General features: G+C 36.7%; 1 non-coding gene across 1 annotated transcript; it reads left to right on the top strand.

Moving 5' to 3' along the window:
* The first annotated feature begins 279 nt into the window (after positions 1-279).
* LOC112780698 (small nucleolar RNA R71) lies at positions 280-387 on the top strand. The gene has a single exon (XR_003191516.1). It is a non-coding gene; the product is annotated as a small nucleolar RNA R71 (small nucleolar RNA).
* The last annotated feature ends 5,536 nt before the right edge of the window (positions 388-5,923 follow it).

Here is a 5,923-nt window from a genome sequence, read left to right as displayed (position 1 = left end):
AGAGATCATATTGACTTGCTGAGTCAATATTTTATTCTGAGCCAATATGGCATTCAGAGTATCAACTTCAAGAACTCCCTTCTTCATAGGCGTCCCATTACTCATAGGATTCCTTTCAGAAGTGTACATGAACTGGTTATTAGCGACCATGTCAATGTGTTCTTGAGCTTCTGCAGGCGTTTTCTTTAGGTGAATGGATCCACCTGCAGAAGTGTCCAGTGACATCTTTGATAGCTCAGATAAACCATCATAGAATATATCCAGGATGGTCCATTCTGAAAGCATGTCAGAAGGACACTTTTTGGTCAACTGTTTGTATCTTTCCCAAGCTTCATAGAGGGATTCACCTTCTTTCTGTCTGAAGGTTTGAACATCAGCTCTAAGCTTGCTCAGCTTTTGAGGAGGAAAGTACTTGGCTAAGAAAGCCGTGACCAGCTTATCCCAAGAGTTCAGGCTGTCTTTGGGTTGAGAATCCAACCATAATCTAGCTCTGTCTCTTACAGCAAAAGGGAAAAGCATGAGCCTGTAGACTTCAGGATTTACTCCATTAGTCTTAACAGTATCACATATCTGTAAGAACTCAGTTAAGAACTGAAAAGGATCTTCAGATGGAAGTCCATGAAACTTGCAGTTCTGCTACATCAGAGAAACTAACTGAGGTTTCAGCTCAAAGTTGTTTGCTCCAATGGCAGGAATGGAGATGCTTCTTCCATGTAAATTGGAATTAGGTGCAGTAAAGTCACCAAGCATCTTCCTTATATTATTATTATTTTCGGCTGCCATCTCCTCTTCCTGTTCGAAAATTTCTGAAAGGTTATTTCTGGATTGTTGTAATTTAGCTTCTCTTAATTTTCTCTTCAGAGTCCTTTCAGGTTCTGGATCTGCTTCTCCAAGAATGTTCTTATCCTTGCTCCTGCTCATATGACAAAGAAGAAGGCACAGAAAAATAATAATAATAATAGAGATCCTTTATACCACAATATAGGGATCCCTGTGTGAGTAGAAGAAGAGGGGGAGACAAAGAATGTAATATAATGGAAGAAACACAACTGTGAGGAGGCTAGAGATGTGAGATGAGATGTTAGGATATGAATGAATAAATAGAATAAGATGGGAGAGAGGGAATTTTCGAAAATATTTTTGAAAAAAGAGTTAGTGATTTTCGAAAATGGTTTTTGAAAAATGTTAGTAATTTTCGAAAATTTTTAAAATAAAAAATAAAAATAAAAATAATTAGTTAATTAAAAAGAAATTTTTGAAAAAGAGGGAAGATATTTTTGAAAATTAGAGAGAGAGAGTTAGTTAGGTAGTTTTGAAAAAGTTAAGAAACAAACAAAAAGTTAGTTAGTTAGTTGAAACAAATTTGAAAAGATAAGAAGTTAGGAAGTTAGAAAAGATATTTTGAAAAGATATTTTTGAAAAAGATAAGATAAGAAGATATTTTAGAAACTAATTTTGAAAAAGATTTGATTTTTAAAATCTCAATTAATGACTTGATTCATAAGAAATCACAAGATATGATTCTAGAACTTAAAGTTTGAATCTTTCTTAACAAGCAAGTAACAAACTTCAAATTTTTGAATCAAAACATTAATTGATTATGTTATTTTCGAAAATATGGTATAAAAATAAGAAAAAGATTTTTGAAAAATATTTTTGAAATTTTCGAAAATAATTAAGAATTTTGAAAAAGATTTGATTTTTGAAAAAGATTTTGAAAAAGATAAGATTTTCAAATTGAAAATTTGATTTGACTCATAAGAAACAACTTGATTTTAAAAATTTTTGAAAAAGTCAACCCAAATTTTCGAATTTGATGAGAGAAAAAGGGAAAGATATTTATTTTTTTTTTTTTATTTTTGAATTTTTATGATGCAAGAGAAAAACACTAAAAGGATGCAATGCATGAAATTTTTAGATCAAAACAATGAATGCATGCAAGAATGCTATGAATGTCAAGATGAACACCAAGAACACTATGAAGAATATGATGAACATCAAGAACATATTTTTGAAAAATTTTTAATGCAAAGAAAACATGCAAGACACCAAACTTAGAATTCTTTAATGCCTAGACACTAAGAATTCAAGAATGCATATGAAAAACACTATACAACACAAAACAAAAAATCATCAAGATCAAACAAGAAGACTTACCAAGAACAACTTGAAGATCATGAAGAACACTATGAATGCATGAATTTTCGAAAAATGCAAGATGCACATGCAATTGACACCAAACTTATAACATGACTCAAGACTCAAACAAGAAACACAAAATATTTTTGATTTTTATGATTTTCTAATTTTTTTTTTGTATTTTCTTTTAATTTTTTCAAAAATTATTGTGAAAAGTAAGAATAAGGATTTCAAAATCTTCAATATGAATTCCAGGAATCTTGTCATGTTAGTCTTAAAGCTCCAATCAAAGGGTCAGGCATGGCTTAATAGCCAGCCAAGCTTTAATAAAAATATGAGTGTAATTCAGACATGACAAGCCTGACATACCCTATCCAGAAGGATTGGGCATGACTCCACTGAAGTGATTAGCCAATCCCAAAGCAGTTTGGGTATGGCTTTACAGCCAGATAGGCTTCAACATGCTTCATGAAACACTAGAATTCATTCTTAAAAATTTTGAAGCCATAGAATAATTTATTTTTGAAACCATTATTTTTAGTAAAAAATTTTTTTTTTTTTCGAAAACAAGTGAGGAATTTTTGAAAGATTTTTGAAAAATTTTTGAAAACAAAACAAAAAGAAAATTACCTAATCTGAGCAACAAGATGAACCGTCAGTTGTCCATACTCAAACAATCCCCGGCAACGGCGCCAAAAACTTGGTGCACGAAATTGTGATCTCTAGGCTCGAACAGATCCTGGTAATGGCTCCAAAGCTTGGTGCTCTGATCTTAATTCATGATTGTCGCAACTTCGATACAACTAACCAGCAAGTGCACTGGGTCATCCAAGTAATACCTTACGTGAGTAAGGGTCGAATCCCACGGAGATTGTCGGTATGAAGCAAGCTATGGTCACCTTGCAAATCTCAGTCAGGCAGATATAAAGTGATAATGGTGTTTTCGAATATTATATAATAAAATAGGGATAGAGATACTTATGTAATTCATTGGTAGGAATTTCAGATTAGCGAATGGAGAGGCTTTTCGTCCCTCTGAACCTCTGCTTTCCTGCTATCTTCACCCAGTCAGTCTTACTCCTTTCCATGGCTGGCTTTATGTGATACATCACCACTGTCAATGGCTACTTTCGGTCATCTCTCGGGAAAATGATCCAATGCCCTGTCACGGCACGGCTAATCGTCTGGAGGCATCACCCTTGTCAATGGCTTCATCTTATCGTCTCAGTGAATAATATGCTCACGCACCCTGTCACGGCACGGCTATTCATCTGTGGGTTCTCGATCATGCTGGAATAGGATTTACTATCCTTTTGCGTCTGTCACTAACGCCCTGCAATCGCGAGTTAGGAGCTCGTTACAGTCATTCAATCATTGAATCCTACTCGGAATACCACAGACAAGGTTTAGACCTTCCGGATTCTCTTGAATGCCGCCATCGTTCTAGCTTACGCCACGAAGATTCTGGTTAGGAGATCTAAGAGATACTCATTCTAGCTTATTTCATGTAGAACAGAAGTGTTTGTCAGACACGCGTTCATAAGGGAGAAGGATGATGAGCGTCACACATAATCATCACCTTCATCACGTTCTTGGGTGCGAATGGATATCTTAGAAGTGAAATAAGAAGGATTGAATAGAAAACAGTAGTACTTTGCATTAATCTTTGAGGGACAGCAGAGCTCCACACCTTAATCTATGGAGTGTAGAAACTCTACCGTTAAAAATACATAAGTGAAGGTCCAGGCATGGCCGAGATGGCCAGCCCCCTAAAACGTGATCAAAGGATCATAAGGTAATCCAAAGATGCCTAATACAATAGTAAGAGGTCCTATTTATAATAAACTAGCTACTAGGGTTTACATGAGTAAGTATTTGATGTATAAATCCACTTCCGGGGCCCACTTGGTGTGTGCTTGGGCTGGGCTTTGATTGTTACACGTGTAGAGGTCCTCCTTGGAGTTGAACGCCAGCTTTTGTGCCAGTTTGGGCGTTCAACTCTGGTTTTGGCTCCTTTTCTGGCGCTGGACGCCAGATTTGGGTAGAAAGCTGGCGTTGAACGCCAGTTTACATCGTCTATTCTTGGCCAAAGTATGGACTATTATATATTGCTGGAAAGCCCTGGATGTCTACTTTCCAACGCAATTAGAAGCGCGCCATTTCGAGTTCTGTAGCTCCAGAAAATCCACTTTGAGTGCAGGGAGGTCAGAATCCAACAGCATCAGCAGTCCTTTTTCAACCTCTGAATCTGATTTCTGCTCAAGTCCCTCAATTTCAGCCAGAAAATACCTGAAATCATAGAAAAACACACAAACTCATAGTAAAGTCCAGAAATGTGAATTTAACACAAAATCTATTAAAAACATCCCTAAAAGTAACTAGATTCTACTAAACACACTCTAAAAGCAATGTCAAAAAGCGTATAAATTATCCGCTCATCATTCGCACTCCAGCCCGTCGCCACCACCGCGTTGCTTGCATAGTCGCCGGTCCGTCCACAAGCCGCTGCAAAGGGGAGTCACGCCGTGCAAACGCGTCGCCGTTCGTGAAGCCCTCGCCGTCAGCTGTGTCATCGCAGATGCATTTTGCTCCATCAGCGCCTTCACGGGGGTCCAAGTCGGCGGAGCTCCACGCCACTTCTACTGTCCAGACCCCTGCTACCATCGCCCGAAAATACTGCCGGTAAGGGTTTTAAGTCTAGTTTCTGTTCTTTCAAAATTCCAGAAAGATTATTGACACTGTGTGGTTGTATAGCTGCTATTATCAGAGATTCTGGCCGCCGCCGTCACTTGAAAATTATTGACGGAGCTGCTGCCGGGTCAATTTGGAGTTGTGGCTGCTTCGCTTTGTTATTTCAGTAAGTAATTTCTTTTTCAAAAGCCCTGCGTTTGTGTTCTATTCTATGTAATAAAGTATTTGCAATGTTAATGGTTCTAAGAGTTAGAATCCGAGTTTACTTGTGGCATTTGAAGCTGTTTCTGCTTTTGAGAGAACAGGTGGAGCTGAGGTTTTGGTTGCCGTCAATTCGGGTTGAGGCAAAAAGAACTCTTTGAGGCATTTGGGCTGTGGTTTTGCGTATTGAGGTAGGGGCCTTTTCAGAAAACCATATTTTATGAATTGTAATTATTATATATGGATATTGATGTGAGAAAATGTATCTTTGAGTGATTATATAGGTCTTATGTAATTGTTGGTTGTCTTGGATGAATATGAATGCTTGTTTGGCTGGGTTATTGTTCGGTTTTGTGAAATGGACAGTTCTTAAAATGCTTCTTTAAAGTTAACTTGTAAAAGCATTGAAATCGAGTTTATCCTGTTGGAAATTGATTTGAGTTTGAATTGGTGTTCTTGAAATCTGAAAATGATGCACCTTGGAAATAGCTTGATTTTGAATTGATTTGGTTTTTTGAACCCCTTAAAGAGGGTTGCGGAATGGTTTAGTTGGGACCCGGAAAGAGTGGCAAAGTCCAAGTTTTAGGGGAGATGCTACCGAAATTCCTATAAAATCCGAGTCTTTATTTGAAATGTTATTTGGAAAAATATGAGTTTAATGTCTTTATTATTTTACTTGGAGGATTGTGAATTTAAGACTTTTTATTATCTTTACTTGAATCAATTATGAAAGCGATGAAGCAATGCTTTGAAAAGAATTATTGAAAAGAGAATTATGATTTCTCCTTATTTCCTAAGAAAAATAGCATGTCTTTGGGTGCAAGTCATTCGAAAGAGAATTATGCTTTAAGGCTGTTTTAAAGGTGAAGAGGGTTTATGTTTTTCTTTATTT

Source organism: Arachis hypogaea, chromosome 19 (assembly GCF_003086295.3).
Source record: "Arachis hypogaea cultivar Tifrunner chromosome 19, arahy.Tifrunner.gnm2.J5K5, whole genome shotgun sequence".
Taxonomy (NCBI): Eukaryota; Viridiplantae; Streptophyta; class Magnoliopsida; order Fabales; family Fabaceae; genus Arachis; species Arachis hypogaea.
This window is presented reverse-complemented; position numbering and strand designations above follow the sequence as displayed.